Below are 18,027 nucleotides of genomic sequence, written 5' to 3' on the forward strand. Positions count from 1 at the left end.
CAGGAGTAAAATTCGTGTAAGGAAAGGAGAAAAAAAAACTATTTTCTTTGAGTTGAAACAATAAAACATATTCAAATTTCATCAACATCCAATACAATGTATGTCCACGCCAAGTAAATGAGACAAAACTTCACATCAAGCGGTATACTAACTCTTCGGAACAACAGCAAAATTTTGCAGAACACATTGACAACTATCAGGAAGTGAGAGTTAATACCATAAGCCCTGCTTTTAAGTATTCATAACATTTGTTCATGTCTAAATATTATTCTTGGAACAGCACTCTATAAGTGCATAACTGTATAGCTGTCGAATTGATATTATTTTCGAAAGATTAGCACTTTATTATAAAAAGATCATTAATATACATGTATGTATGAACGTACCGTTAGTATGTATTCATGTAGAATGTGCCCACATGCTCTTTTTAACAGAAATAACTAAATGACAAATTGCAATAAAAATAAACTGAAAACCTTGTTTTTGCTGAATTACTGTAAAACGAATGCATACCAGGAAGATATATATGACTAAATCAGCTGTTCAAATGCTTAAAAGATTATGCAATTTTTAAATGCAGAAATTTCTAAAGAAAAAAAAAACCCTACTCTTAATTGATTTGGCTCAAAAAGGATAAAGAGCGAGAAGATATTCTCTTTTACAGTAAAATGATAATATTTCTACTGACACAGTTGTACATACAATTGTTTAATGCAGTTTCTAAAATTGTTTGAAATATGAAGATAGCAAACAGTACTCAATCTTCAAAGTGCACTGAAACAAAACAAAACTGGAGCAGAGCAAACACGGACCGCTTAAAATCATCATAGATCGGATCAGGTGCCATATACGTTTAGATATCCCTTGTTGACCAGTTACACCCGCCGTGTGCTCATTGTAATGATTGGAAAAATTGAAAAATCCTAAACAAGTCGGTGTTTAAATAATGGCCAAGCCAAATAATGGCCCTTACAATTAGTATGAAAAACGTCAGTCAGTATTCAACTTATTGATAGATTATATTTCTTGACAAAGATATTGTATCGACCATAGAACTTGCGAAGTGTTGACTTTCAGCGCGACTTCTGAAATCAACATCCGTGTTTCATCAACTTTCTTGTAAATAGCTTGCTTCGTTTAAGAAATTGTTCCTACATGGAGCATGCTCTTGTTTCAACTGGGAAATATAGGTTATATATAACATCGTTACTTTATGTCTTATCTTGCCATATTAACACTTTCTGAATGAAGAATGTAGAATTAAAGCCAGCTTGATTTTGCTGCATCGACTGAGGTGACATTACTGCCTTTGTTGATGTGCAGTTTGTCTGTTCTTGAGGCATATCGTATCTTGCAAATAAGAAAATAAAAATATAATCGAGCGTTAAATAACCTTTCTCAAATTTACGCAAATCAAATATGCTGGTACCCAAAGTGATGTCTTGTACCGAGGAATATACCTGTGAAATATGGAAGCCCTAGCAGCAACCATTGAAAAGATATGAAAAAGATTAATTTTTTTCAAAAGTAAGTCAAACATCGAGGTCAAGGTCAAATGGACAAAATTAATGGTGCCCAAGGAAAGGTCTTCTCACAAGAAATACGCATGTAAAATATGAAATCCCTAGCATCAACCGTTTAAAAGATATGACCAAGGTTAAAGTTTTTAAAAGGAGGTCAAACTTCAAAGCCACAATCAAAGGGTAAAAATTGTTGGTATCTAAAGGAAGGTCTTGTCACGAGGAACTGAATTATGAAAGCCCTAGCATTAACCAAAAGTCATAGAACCAACTGTTCAAAAGAAATGGCCAAGGTTAAAGTTTTTCAAAAGTATAGGTCAAACTCCAAGGTCAAGGTCAAAGGGTCAAAGTTGTTGGTATCCAAAAGAAGGTCTTGTCACAAGGATTTTAAATGTGAAGTATGAAAGCCCTAGCATTAACCTTTCAAAAGTTATAGCCAATGTTAAAGTTTTTCAAAAATAGGTCAAACTCCAAGGTCAAGGTCAAAGGGCCAAAGTTGTTGGTATCCAAAGGAAGTACTTGTCACAGGAATAACACATGTGGAGTATGAAAGCCCTAGCCCCAACCGTTCAAAAGTTATGGTCAAGGTTAAAGTTGGGTAACATTTTGTAAAACTGGGTCAAACTCCAAGGTCAAAAGGTCAAATATGATGGTAACCGAAGAAAGGTCTCTTTACAAGGAACACACATGTGAAATATGCCATAGCTCCAACCAGTCAAACGTTACGAACAATGTTAAAGTTTTTGCGGGCAAACAGACAGACAGACGGACGGACAGGCAAAACTATATACCCCCGAACCTTCGATACGGGGGCATAATGAATACATTTTTTTCAATTATTTAATCAATATTCTATAGTTCGAATTAAATTGAAAATGTATGAACCTTATTCGAAGCCGTAGTAAGACACATTCGTGCAGTTACGTAATAGAATAAAAGGCACAGCCCCTCAAAAAACTGAAAAGTTCATTGACTTCCGCTTCACTTTAAATTATGATTTTTTAATTACATGTAGCTATTATCCCTCATATTTTGAAAAGTTCTGGAACCTGCTTGAACGCTGTTGTTTTATTCCCTGATATAATATTATTTCAATGCTTATTACGACCCAAAAATTTTATGGTATTTAGGTCATAATAAAGTTTGGCGTCATGTCGCTCCGTCCTGATATATCTATATAAGGAAATACCTAAAATACCAATTTAACGATAATTGCAAGAATCTGTAACTTCTTGTGTTTAAATAAATTAAAAGTAGTGACTTTCTTTTGTTTGATACATCATGTTGCCGATATAATTCGCTTTTTATTGTGTCGTTTTGCTGCACTCGGCTTCAGCCAACCGCTTGCACTCCGTGACTCCGTGTTTACATCAAAGACGTGGCGACAGCAGCTGAGATTTCGGAGGACAATAGACAGCAAGCAGGTGATCTTTTAAAGAGAACAATGGTAAAATAACAGATTAAGAGATTGCTAATCAGGTGATGAAGATATTGGAGAAATCATGGTGTACTGAGATGATCGCACCCCACCTCTGTACACTGGGTAGCTGCAGGGGTTGATTTGTATAGATATGTACGCATAAGTATCAAGATGTAGACATACTACTGTGAACATCAATATGAAATAATCAAGTGTGTGTATGTATAATATGTATAGCAAAATGAACTAACAGTTGTGTGCTGTGCCCCCCCCCCTCCCATTACACACACAACACACAGAAACATGAAATAAAGCTGCGCACCAACAGTGTAATTTGCACAGAATATGCAATTCCATGTCATTCAACAAATTTTTGAGGGAATACATGTAACATGGAGATCTGAAGGCAAACGAAAGTTGGCTGTTAAATTTATTTAAATTAATTCATTCCTATTTTGTACAATTTCAATTATTAATAAAGCTTTCACTTAACATTATACATGTAGTGATGTAGGAAAACAACCATCTTATGTAATGTGGAAAGGAAAGGATATCAAATGAAAATTAAGTACATCCATATAGTGTATATTTTTGTAAAGTGAAACTGTTCTTTTAAAATGTTTCAGAATAATTTTATTGTGTGCCAATATTATATATTTTTTTTTTCAATTTTGAACAGATACAAGAATTTCATTTATGAATTTGATTTTCTTTTACCAAGCTTAAATTGCTTTTGCATTTGTGACATAGATTTAAAATTCCCGGAAAAGTTTTGTAGCAAAAGATTTCATGAATTTTACAAAATATATAATAAATATCGTTTGTTTTGCACATTGCAATGCCATATATTTTTAATTATTATATCTTTCACTCATTAAATTTTCTGGTATATTGTATGTTACAGTAGCTGTTCATAACTAATTTGAACCCATTCCAGTGTTGACTCAGGCAACAAGTGTATGGACCAAATAAAAAGGTTTGCTTAATGATATCAACAACACAAATAATCATTTCAAGGTTACTATATAAAATTATTTTAAAAAAATAAAAAAGGTAGTGCTACAGATATTTCATACTTTTTTATATGCTTTCAGTTGATTTTACTCAAGACATTGTTTTGAGTTTTACAGTTTAAACACCAGTGTACTTTAATAACATTTCGTTTTGTTTTCAGATGAATTTATAAACTGTTGGAAAAACTATGCACCTGTTCAGATATCCCCTCACAGCTTGTCTTTGTATAGAAAAAGCTGTACTCATTAAATGAATTTACTTGACAAAAAATAATATGATTGTTATTTTTTCAATGGTAGCAGTGATTTGAATGTCAACTTTAAGGGCTGTAGAGATGTGAAAATTTTGACTTTCATAAACATGGCTGTACAAAATAAAGCCTAATTTTGGCATATATATTTACCTTGATATCTTGTGTCAAAAAAATATCTATCTTCTGATAACAAAGTCTTTTAAAAGTTTGTTTGTTTCATTACACTTTTTATTTTATTTTATTATTGTTTTGTATTCTTTTTGTTTTTTTGTTTTTTTCTTTCTTTCTTTCTTTTTTTTGGAGGGGGGGGGGGGCGTCTTTTTCCTGGGATAAAACTTGTGTGTGTATAACACCTTAAGAATTACGTTTCTCCAAAAACAAAATGAAAACAACACCTCCGAATAAGATTTGTGTTACAATATATCCTAATAAATAAAAACCAGACCATGTTTTTTAGAACTTCACAAACAAATTAAACCAATATTTTTTTAACGTATAAGTATATATCATTACCATTTTTATTAAGGGAGCTAAGAAGCAAATTATAAGGAATTAGATATGCAGTAAAAAGGACATACTAATTACAGTAGATTATTAACTAGTACCAAGTGTAAAGAACCCCCATCTGGTTCTTATATCTGTTATGTATAAGTTAAATGATACGCCTAAATAGAAGAAGATTTTGGATAGCAACTGAGGAAAACCCATATATTAAACTTCATTCTGCTGAAGATTTTAATACGTGTGTGTGTGTGTGGGGGGGGGGGGTATAAATAGTTTCTCATTATATGAGGGGAGAGGTCTACATGTTTATCAGAAATGATTGAAAATTAGCAACAGACATTTTTTTTTTCCCAATTTGATTTATACGAGGTATATTGCTGCAATGTTGTCAAACTGTATTGTTGTAACGATTCAATATATGATGTTTAGATCTTTGAGAAAATGCGGAAGGTATCAAAATTAAGCGTCTTGTCTTGCGTATGAAAAGGACGAAAACATATAAATGAAAGTAAAGTCAATATTTTTATATTTTCACACTGTTCTGCTTAGGTTAAATGAAGCCTAGCATGGTCCCTAGATCTTAAATGTTCAAATTTGCGATGTAAACAAACTCTATAAGGTACCAAGGAGTTATCTCCCATGCCGGGTCACTAATGCGTTTGAAAACTATATTTAGAATGAATGTTTCATGTTTCCGATTTTAAACTAAAAAGTTCAACGACAAGGCGACGTATAAAGAGGTAGGTAGTCGCATTAAATTGTTATTTTATTGCATTCGTTCTGAAAAGTGATGCTTATTTCTCTGTAATTTACTCAGTTATTTATCATTTCCCATGAAATGTGGAATATACCATTTTTTTAAAAGCCGGTCTATGTTTTTCTCAATGAGTAAATAATACCAGAAATATGTGTGAATGAACATTGTTTTTGAGATAGGAGAGATCCCCAGGGACACATTGAAACTCTCTGTTCAGTTTATTTTTTTTCCTTTACCCTTTAACCTTTTGGTTAATTTTGATATCTAATATTTTAAACTAAAATAGGAGTCCTTTTGACTTACAAACAGTGGCCAAGTACCGTCTTTGGTGGCATATATCTACCCCCTACATGCAAGATAAATTAAGTTAACATGTAAGATTATTATTTAGACATGTTACCTATTTCTGTCAACATGCAAAAAAAAATTATAATGACATGCAAGTTACCACTCTTTAGAGAATCCATTTTAATGTTGGTAAAATGACTTACATATTCCATGATAGTAGCAAGATGCAACAGAATTAGGTTGACATGCGATGTATTTATCTCAACATGCAAGATGATTATGTAGACATGTAGATTGTTAATGTCAAGAAGCGAGTTAATTATGTCAACATGCGAGATATATATCTTGACATGCAACTTATTATCTTGGATGTTGACATAAATACCTTGCATGTTACGATAGAGCTCGTATGTTGATATAATTAAGTCGCAAGTTGACATACATAAGTTGCATATTGACATAAATAAGTTAAGTGTTAACATAATTATTTTCCATGTTAAAATATAACTCGCATGTTGACATAAATAACTCGCATCTTCACATAGATATCTTGCATGTTAACATAATCATCTGGCATGTTAACAAAATTATCTTGCATTTTAGTATAAAAAGTCGCATGTCAACACAATTCTGTTGCATATTGCGTGTATGATGTCATATAGTGGCGTTAATAAGTATGTTTACCAACATTAAAATTAGATTCTCTAAAAATATTAGTAACCTGCATGTCAACATAATTAATATGCATGAAGACATAGTTATCTTGCATGTTGACATACTTTATCTTGCATGTAGGGGGCAGAGATATGCCACAATAACTGTCCCCTGAAGCACAAAGTCTACTATTACTTGCTGTAATCGATCATTAATTCTAGCATTTATCTTCCGTGAGTTGTTCATTGGATGCCATGAAAATCCAAATTTGTTAATAAACATTGGTAGAAATCTTTATCAAGGGCTTTCGAGATGTCAATAATGATCAGAACCTGTTGTTTCCCTTTCTCCATGGATTGTGAAAGTTCATGCGCCAACGTTACTAAATGAGTTTCACAGCTCCTCTTCTATCCATAGAATCCTAATGGCAGTCAGTTATGATGCTGTGGCTGTCAAGGTGTTTAAGATGCTGCTGGTTAAAATATATTTTTGCAATTTACAGCTCATAGCCCGATTTACATAAGCTGATATTAAATAAAAAGTTTCAGTTTTTCAGTGGAAGGTCAACAGTTAATACTTAGAGCAATATGATCCCCCTCAAAAAGTGCATAAAAATATTATTCCAACCCCTTCCACTCTATCCCTGAACTTATTCGATGAGTCATTTTTGTTCTACTTAAATGTATCTCCATAGTTGTGATTTAAAATCCATAAAAATACTTATTATATCGACTATTCATAGTCCCAATATAATATTTGTAAACGAAATATGTCTGTAATTCTAAATATTCACTGCATTTAAAGCCGAATTCACTGGAGGGTCAGTGCATATGCACTGGCGATTTTGACGTCACAATTGCACTCAATTAATGTTGTAAAGAATCGTTGCAATGCCGGGACCCACTAGATGTAATTGAACAGGAAAAACGTTATTTAAACCAACTGTCGGGTTTTTATCGTAACATTTCGACTGGAAATATGCCCCTCACACTATGAAAAGAAAACACGGAAGCTATAATCTGTAATCTAGATATTTCCTTTTTGCAACAACCCTTACGTAATAAAATACTACAGATAACTATAGTTTACTATAGTCAACTTTGATAAAATATGGTTTATTATAGTAAAATATAGTCTACGTAAGTTAACTATAGTATAGTAAAGTGCACAGTGAGTTTGCATTATAGCTTAAAAGTTTTTGTTGGTTGGTAAATCAAAGTTTCTACTACAGTACATTAAGAAATATTAAAGATAGATTTTAGATTGTTATATTTTATGCACTCCGATTCACATAGGCACATATTTGATGCTTAATGGAAGTGTTACTTGTTTATTAACATGTTATTTCTAACTTTTAAATTATTGGTCAATAATTGAAAATTCTTTGCATTGAAATCTACGGAAAACTGTAAAAAAAAAAAAAAAAAAAAAAAAAAAAAAAAAAAAAAAAAATACGCCTGGCCGTTTTAGAAAGAAGATAAAGTAACTCCACTATACCCTTCACCCATGTACATCTACACGGTATTTGGCGCTTTACTCATTCAAAAAACCGTTTCTATATCACTTCATAAAATGATACACAGAATTTTTTTTTTTTTTTCAGCACAATGGTTGCTATCCTATTGGACAAAAATCAATTTTCCAGAGATAAAAGGTGTGCATGTATAATTTTGAAATGGGCATATATAAGAAGGCCTAATATAATATGTGTCGTTTCCAAATTGAATACTGTTCCTTATCTTCATATTTCCCTAAAAAGTAAATGATATTGTGATTCTGAATTTTGCATATAACTTGGACAAAGTTGTGGTAGAATACTTGAAGCTCCACATCAAAAGAAGATCCGTAGAATTCTCATTTTAACGTATTATTTTCCGCTTTGAAGAACACTCAGACGTTAACTTCATGTTTAATTTAATGAGATATATTTCCTATTGTGCATAGCTGCTATCATTTGCTATCATAAAATGCATCAGTACGCTCCGTGCATTTTTCATCTGCATTGAGTTATTCGGTGCTCTGGACCCACAGAGTAAGTTTTTCTTTGTTTTTATGATATTATTAACCTATTTGTGAAACTGTATGAGCTGGTAAATTATTTGAAAAACTTTATGTGCATTTGTGTATTTTTGGCGCACGTGGTTTGTAGATTATAGGTTTGCGTATGCATGTACCTTGCGTGTTCATTTATTCTGCTATGTCGGTAGATTAATAAGTTCTCACAAATACAATATTGCGAATTGATGTTTTCTTAGCAAATATGTCCGATTCTAGTCATTAAGTATTTGTTTACTCCTCATTCTATTTCTATGAACTTTCTACGGAAAGCCGTTTGTATCACTGTAGTCGATGTCTATTGGAGCCAAACATGTTTCCAATAACCAATGTTCAATGAGTTGTTTAATTAATTTATTTGATCTACAGGAAATAATGATGTTATTATTTATAACATTTAATAAAGTATGGTGCGTCATTCATGTATTTTTTTTTAATATAAGTATTATTATTTATATGTTCTAAGATTGTATTTGTTTATGTTTCAGTTTTGTACCCTCTTTGAAGGTATGTTGTTGTAATAAAGGACTGCATCTGTCGAGTTCCTGTTACTTAACAGTTATACGAACCGTGAAACGAGAACACATATTTTATTTTCTTTAAAAACAGAAAACTATTTTGTTTTTATCAGATTTTGTTTGTTTGTTTCATTGCTTTTTATTTAATTATTCATATATTTTTTTTTTATTATTTCTCCTGCAAGATTCTTTACAATATATCATGCACAAATCTTGAGTTAAAATAAAATGTTAGTTTAAAAATATTCAAATGGAAATTATTGATAATTATATACATATATGTACATCTTGTTCTCTTAAATTCCTTGTATATCATACATTCGAATGTGATGCATTAATCACATATAGATGTGAATGTAACAATAATTAATTGTTTGAGAAAATGAAATAAAAAATGTAGTTACACACAAAGCACTTTCATAATATTTCTTTAAAAAAAGTTAAAATGTAGATTCAGCAAACTGCAATAGTTACCAATTTAAATATAACCATGAAATAGGTAATATTACCTTTTTCTTATATATCAACGCAAATTTCGTTGAACCTAAAGGTCTTTTCTCAAAAAGTAAAAATTGCAGATATTAAGAATTACATTTTATTTTCTTCAATTCCAAACATTACAGTTCAAACTTTAAAGCATGTGTCAGTAAAAAAGCACAATTAGGTACCGCCTCCTGTTATCTTTCCCTTAGAGGGCGCCACAGGCAAACTCGGTCCCGTATCGGAATACCCTCGCGCATTATCAGTATCTAACTATCGAAGAAAACGTAAACAAACCGCTGTCAATCTCTTTTTCAACATGCCTGAAACTTGCTGTTGTGTACCAGAATGCAGTAATCGAGGTGAACATGTGTTTCCCTCTGATCAATCAAGAAGAAAAATTTGGATCCATGCAATTAAACGCGGCGAAACCCGTTTTCAAAGTTGGGAACCTAAGACACATGCTGTTGTATGCAGGACACACTTTAAAGCTGATGACTACGTAAATGAAACTCAACACGGTATTTATTTATTTTTTAATCAGCTTAAAACTTTATTAACAAAAAATATTAAGAAAAAGTTGCATTTTCCATGTAAATACTTTTATTGGATGTAAATTAATTAATTACGATGAACCTGTTCCAGACACTGACACATGCATGCCAATATTTGACTACCGCTGACATTCCCGATTACACTTGTGATCCAGTAAACAAGAAGCATGTCTGGCAGCTCTATAAAACTTCTGGTAATCTATTTATGCATATGTAATAAGCATGATAAGAAATCGTCTTTTGTTTACCCTTTTATTTTCATCTTACACTGTTTAAATCTCTGCATGAACAGATGAAGTCTGACAGATGTTCGGAATTTGTATAAGTATGGATAATAATGTAACTAATTACTGCCTAATTCACTGTGAATTTGAGAAATATATATATATATATATATATATATATATATATATATATATATATATATATATATATATATATATATATATATATATATATATATGAATTAAGATTCATATTTTGTATCTTAGTAGATAATAAAATTTTAAACATGTGAAAAATGTGTTTCAAAATAAATAAATTATTTTCAAGGAACTACACCCCTGAGTAAAAGACTTAAGAAAATTGCGGTCCTTAGTATTTTTTCCTGGGTTGAGCCAAGTCCCCATTCACAAGCCAGATCTGATAGAGCAAAGTCCAGGGGTATCAAGCGAAAATTAGCAGAGGAATTTTCTTCCCAGTCAGAGGATGTAGAAATTATATATGCAAGTGATGAACTGCAAACAACCGAAGATTCAACAATTGTAACTGAAGCTTCAGAGATACCCAAAGTTGAAAGCAACATTTATTTTCAAAATGTGGAGACCCAAACACCTAAATATCCTCCAATGAGCATAGACAATTTTACAAATGATGATGCTGGTGTTCATTTCCATACTGGCCTGGAAACACTACGGAAATTTTACTTTGTTTTGAGAACTCTAGGCCCAGCTGCCTATTATTTGAACTATGTGTATCATCAAGTTTCAAACATCAGTGTTCTTGATCAGTTTTTCCTTGTGCTTTGTAAATTACGCCGCCACACTATAAATTTTGAACTGTCAAGACTTTTTGGCATTTCTGAAAAAAACAGTCTCAAATATATTTTTTACCTGGATTCTATTTATGAATTAGCAATGGCGTGAAATTGATTTGTGGCCTTCAAGACATCTAGTTAAATATTTTTGCCCGTCAGATTTTAAAATAAAATTTCCGAATACAAGGGTAATTATTGATGGTACTGAATGTCCCATTAAGAAACCAAAACTTCCTAAATTTCGGCAAACCACTTTTCCAACATACAAAAACCGTAACACTGTGAAGGTTCTTGTTGGAGCAACACCAGGCGGTTTGACATCCTACATCTCTACAGCCTATGGCGGATCTACAAGTGATCGTCAAATCGTTGAAAGAAGTTGTCTGATAGATATGTGCAATTCGGGTGATTCAATTATGGCAGACAAAGGTTTTAATGTGCAGGATATGTTTGTACACAAGAACATTCAAATTAACACGCCAACGTTTTTCAAAAAGAAAAATAGGATGTCCTGTGAAACTGTTATAAAAGATAGAAAAATATCCAGTAAACGTGTACATATAGAGAGAATTATTGGACTTGCAAAGACTTACAACATTTAAAGTGAACCAATGAACAGTTCAGAATCAAAACTGTCATCTGAAATTATATACTTTTGTTTCATGTTGTGTAACTTGAAGAATTGCATTGTGCCATCATATGCATAATTAATCAGATCTAATAAACACTGAATAAAAAGAGTGTTTTATAATTTAAACTTTTATTTACTTATTGCAATTACAAACACCTTTTGTATGTTTTGTAAAACATTTTTTCAAGCAAGGCAGATTTGAAGTAAGTTTTGTAAAACTCATCCAATTTTTCTTTCATGTCATTTATAAATTTGTCATTTCTTTCGATAGAAAAGAACAAAATGTCATTAAAAGTGTACACGACAAATATGCATTTCTGTTTCTGAGCACAAAGAAGTTGTCCCTGAACCTGGTAGTAATAGTCATGCTTTTCATCAAGATAGAATCTGGTCCCAGATTGTCTTACATACGGTACAGTTTTAGAAGAAATGAAATTATTTTTCGCTACATATGGACATTTCACCTCCACCACAGTGTCTTCATCAATAATGCCATCAGGGGATGGTGGTAAGTATGGTGAGTTGAGACACACACATATTCCACTGTCATAAACAGTATTTCCAGTAATTTCTTGGTACTTTTTCAAAGCAGATTTTTCATATTTTCTTCCGTGAAGTATAGGCTTTGTGTTAAGTCTTTGTCCCTTTTCTGTTAGGCGCTGAGCAAGTTTTGCTTTGTCTGTCCTATCTGTAGCTTTACATATTCTTCCATACAAAGATGAATGTAGGCCCTTACACCGTTCTTCAAACCACAGATCATTAGTTGCCTGGGTTGCCGTTTTCACCATTACCTGCCTTGCAGACTCTTCAGAAATTTCTGACACGTTTATTAATTTCAAATGTCTCTCACTAAATGTGTCCTTGAGGTAATCATGGTCCAGGTCAAGTGCCCTCATATTTGCAGGCTCATATAACCGGAATATTGGGGTGCTGCTTATTCCTGGGAAATTCAAACACACACTTCTGAAATATGAAGAGTAACCAGAGCTATTTTGATATTCTAAAGGACGGGGGTCATATTCACTGTTACATATTTCATCGCAGCCTGGCATGTCCATGATCCGTGCTTTCAGGGGGCTTCCTTTGTGTGGTTTAGCTCGGTGGAAAGTTTGAATCATTTGTGTACAGGTTAGTTCTGTTTTAACACTTCCACGCTTCATAAAATCTGAGCATGCAAACAGAACAGCAAACACATGTTTACAATGTGCATCTGGTCCCATGCCTGCGGCACATTCACACTGGGATTCAACAACACTCTTGTCCTGACCAATCATGACATCGACAATATACTTTACTGATTTCATCCTAGAGGCTTTCACTGAACTTCTGATAAACCAGTGTAAATCATGGAATACTACTTTCACGTACTGGATGAAACCATCATTATACATATCTCTAGCTTTCTTGTCCATTGTCTTGTTAAACTTTAACAAGAAGGCAGAGATATCTGAATCAGTACATCCTGGAAATGCCTGGCCACTATGGAGGTCTTGATAAAGCTGTGGATCTGGGGTTTTTATGAGGAACTCAGGTCCAGAAACGTCAGTCTTTGCACAGTTGGCATTTCTTGTCTGTAAAAGTCTGTAAAAAAAAAGTATTATCATAGTTAAATTGATTAAGTTTTTTTTAAAAAATAGATAACAATATATTAAATCTTTTCATGATTTTGTGAATTATATGAGAAGCACACTCACAGGAAAACAAAGACCACTCAGATGACAATGACTGAGGAAATTCGGGAAAAATATATAAGCAATAAAACGATCATTTTATATCTTTCCAAAAGACTTTTTTCAATTAACTGGCATTTTTAAGGCTATATAAACACAGATCACTGATATTTTATTTCATTTAAATGTTTCCATAAGGTAACAAAAGAGTATAAAAAGATCGATCAGCTGTTTACAATGACATATATTTACCTCTCAACGAGCTCCCATTTTCTGCCGCTTTTTTCCCACCGAGTTTTTCCAACTCTCTTTTTAGCTCAGGTATTGTCATAGCACCAAAATTTGATGCCATAGTGGGTAAAATATGTTTTTGATACGTCTATTTTCTTCGAAAGTGATCTGTAGAATAATCGCCGATAAGCCATTGCTGCCATGCCTATCAGTTTTTGTGTTGGACCGCATTTGCCTTACGGTGCAAGATAAGATAACTGACGCCGGTTCACCATTCAAATAACCAAACCAAATCTTGCATTTGTAAAATGTTCCATATAATCATATCAAATACTGAGAAAGGAAAGGAAACTAAAATTACATTGATTCTACGAAAGCATTGCAGGCCAGCTTTGAAGACGTAATTTTGTTACTTTCTTTTTTCATTTATATTATTTCCTCAATTATACCATTTATGATTCAATTCTAATTATTACATATGTAAAACTGGACTTTAAATGAATTTTCATTACCCGCACAAAGATTATTTGTAAAAGACATTCATCTGAATGAGACTTTTCTATCTACACCTTTATTATCAAATATAGGAAAAGAATAAAATGTATCGTTTGAGAAAATGAATTAAAAGTTCAGTCACACACAAAACACTTTCATAATATTACTTTTAGATAGTTAAAATGTAGAATCAACAATCTGCAATTGTTACCAATTTAAATGTAACCATGAAGTAGGATGAGGTGATATTGGTAATATTCCCTTTTTCGTATATATCAACACAAACTTCGTTGACCCTAAAGGTCTTTTCTCAAAAAGTAAAAAATCGCGGATATTAGGATTTACATTTTATTTTCTTCAAATCCAAACATTACAGTTCAAACATTGAAGCATGTGTCAACTAAAAAGTACAGATCAAATGACCAAAACAAATCTTGCATTTGTAAAATGTTCCATATATTCATATCAAATTCTGAGAAAAGAAAGGAAACTAAAAATTACATTGATCCTACGAAAGCATTGCATGCCATCTTTGAAGACGATAGTGACATCAAATATGTTAATCATCTTCCAAAAGTATCTTTAGAAAAAGTTAAATAATATGTATATAACTGTAGCTTACTTAGTTATGTAAGCTAAATAAATGCATCTTAGTCTTGAAGTAAAAAAAAGTACACTGTTTTAAAGTTTCAAACTATCAAATAAGAAAGAAAAATATTGTGTGTGTTATAATTGTGTTACTTTCTTTTTTTTTTATCTCGTATATTATTTCCTCAATTATACCATTTATGATTTCATGCTGATTGTTACATATGCAAAAGTGGACTTTAAATGAATTTTCATTACCCGCACCAAGATTATTTGCAAAAGACATTCATATGAATGAGACTGTTCTAACTACACCATTATTATCAAATACAGGAAAAGGAGAAAATGAAATCACGTGGCTTATCAAATCTTCATATCTTAAAGAGAAAATTTAGAATATCGTTGAAGGCTATCGTTCAAATAATTTTAAGGAAGAGAGTAAAAGAGAATAAACATTTGTCAAAATTAAAAGGAAAAAAAAATCAACAAATATGACATCAGACTCGGATCATTATATAAATTTAGAAAACATGGAACAATCTATCCTGCGGTTGATTGAATATTCTTTGATGACATCGCTGAAGTGAGCATAAACTATGTTAGTGAAATAAAATAAAATCTCCTTACGATTACGTTTTAGTTGTGGCGGATAGTGTCATGCCCAAATTTTAACTGTGTTTACATTTTTTTTTTTATAAATCTTTTCAGTTGCATTTAAAGTCCATATCTCTTTGTAAATTTATTATCATTATTTTTTTTAAACTTTTGTTTTGTAGAATAAGAATATATGATATATATTTTTTAAATGTACATTATATGTACATTATATTTTTTACATGAAAAGAGGTATATTTGAAACATATTGTACACGGAAAAAGGAAACAATTCAAGCCTATTTTTGTAGAAATTATGATTGTTTCCTGATATATTGTGTCTTATGTTGTCACCAAAAAGAGAAGTAACTCTATTGATTTTCGTTATTTTTAACGATTTTAAACAGGTAAACAAAGAAAAAAACGGGTTTAAAATTTTAGATATTGTGGATCCCTCTTTTTAACTATAATTTACATTCTCTTTCTTTTAACAGATAATATCTTCAGCGCTGACGATTTGCTGAATCAAGTTAAAAATATGACATTTAAAGAGGTTTAATTTTTAGGAATTGTGTAGATTTAATGTGCCAGGTTCAAGAAACAATGTGATCTTAAAAACCAAAGCTTAATGTCAGATTTGAACTATATATTTGTTTTTTTTTTTTTTTTTTTTTTTTTTTTTTTTTTTTTTTCAAATAAAATTTTCGCATTTAACAAGAAAACAAATAAAATTTAGTGCGAGCGCAGATACCTATTCAATTTTAATTTACATCCGTCTCTTCAAACTGAGCGTGATCCCACTGTGGGACGTGGAGACCAGTCCTTGGGATGAGACCGTATAAACCGAGGTCCCGTGTCGCAGTAGGTGCTGGCACGAAAAAGATCCCTCACTGCTCAATGGCCGTAAGTGCCGAGTATAGGAAAAAATTTGCAGCTCTCCACCGGCAAGTGGTGGCGTCTCCATATGAGTGAAAAATTCTCGAGAGGGACGTTAAACAACATACAATCAATCAATCAAACTGCGCGTGACGTTTGGTACGTCGATCCAGACTCCAACGTCACATGACGTCGTATGTAAGTTGCATTACCAAAGCGATATTGCAAAATTATGCATTCATCACTGTTAACTAACTGTTGCCTTATTGCATATTTTTCTTTTTTTTTTTCAGAACTCAAAATGAAAATTAAATATTTATTATTATTATTATCATTTCTCTGTGTTTAAAGGTATTCTTCTTTCTTTATGAAAATAATTAGATAGTTTTTTTTTTTTTTTTTTTTTTTTTTTGAAAATAGTTATATTAATTACAAATGAAAGACTTTTTTTTTCAATTTTCTCATTAAAATATGACTAAATTGCCAAAAAATACTACAGGGAAAATACAATGATGTTTAAGGTGTGCTCAAGAAAAAAAATGGGTAGTGTAACAGCCAGTAAAGAACACGGTTCACTTAGGGCCTTTGTTGGCCCTGTGAATTTCTGAAAATTTAAAAGTGTTCAGTTTTATTTGAAAATGCATTACATTTTTTGGATCCTTGGTGATTGTATGTCTAATAAAACAATGCTTTTTTACTACTTCATGAATACTTTACTACGTCATGAATGGCGTCGTTATCCCCAAACACTTAAAATTTCTTTAAAATAATTGCCAAACATTTAAGCTGTTTTTCAATAATCTGTATAGGCCCCAACTTCTGATCTAAAATGTGCAATTGTATAATGAAAGCATTGTTTAGAAGATTATGATCCTGTTTTTTTTTTTTTTTTTTTTTTTTTTATTATTATTATTTTTTTTTTTTTTTATTTTTTAGCTGGGTGGGCTTATAGTTTTATTCTATGTTAAAATTGCTCAAGTACACCGATTTTCTTTAAAAAAATCAATAACACCGCAATTTAACAAAGCCCCTATTTAAATACCTGGATTTTCAGAGGACTTTATTATAGAATGAAAGCGCTAAGTCTCCACTTTACACGCAGTGGTTCAGGTCACAACCATACACATATTTAAATAAATTCCTTTGTGCATTTGTGCTTGCTTGGATCGGAATCTTTTCTGAATGTATTTTTTTTAAACCAGATGTCCCTATTTTGGCAAAACGTCTACAGTGAAGTTAATCATTTTACAAGCACCCTTACTAAAATAATTAGGATTTGAAATTAAAACACATGGTCTTTGGTGAGGGAAGAACCAGTTTTATACTCGATAAAAAAAAATTGTCTACCTTTTTAAAAAGTTTATATAGATAGGTAATCATACATCATAACTCTGAATCGAAAGGGAAATAAGGGACCAGTGTGCATCGTACTGAGAAGCAATACAATCCACTTGACATTTTGCACTTAGTTTTTTAGCTTTTAGGTTAACCAATCTAATCACCTTTTTTTGGACAGATGGAAATACGTTTAATCTCATATTGTGCAAAACTTTATATATATATATATATATATATATATATATATATATATATATATATATATATATATAGATATAGATATATATATATATATATATATATATATATATATATATATATATATATATATATATATATATATATATATATATATATATATAGATAGATAGATAGATAGATAGATAGATAGATAGATAGATAGATAGATAGATATAGTTGCTGCCCATTATATATATATATATATATATATATATATATATATATATATATATATATATATATATATATATATATATATATATATATATATATATATAAGCACTAAAAATGACCAACGACACGAACAATAAT

The sequence above is a fragment of the Saccostrea echinata genome, unplaced genomic scaffold (genome assembly GCF_033153115.1).
Source record: "Saccostrea echinata isolate AGI-Se365-2 ecotype Australia unplaced genomic scaffold, CSIRO_AGI_Sech_v1 ptg000032l, whole genome shotgun sequence".
Lineage (NCBI taxonomy): Eukaryota > Metazoa > Mollusca > Bivalvia > Ostreida > Ostreidae > Saccostrea > Saccostrea echinata.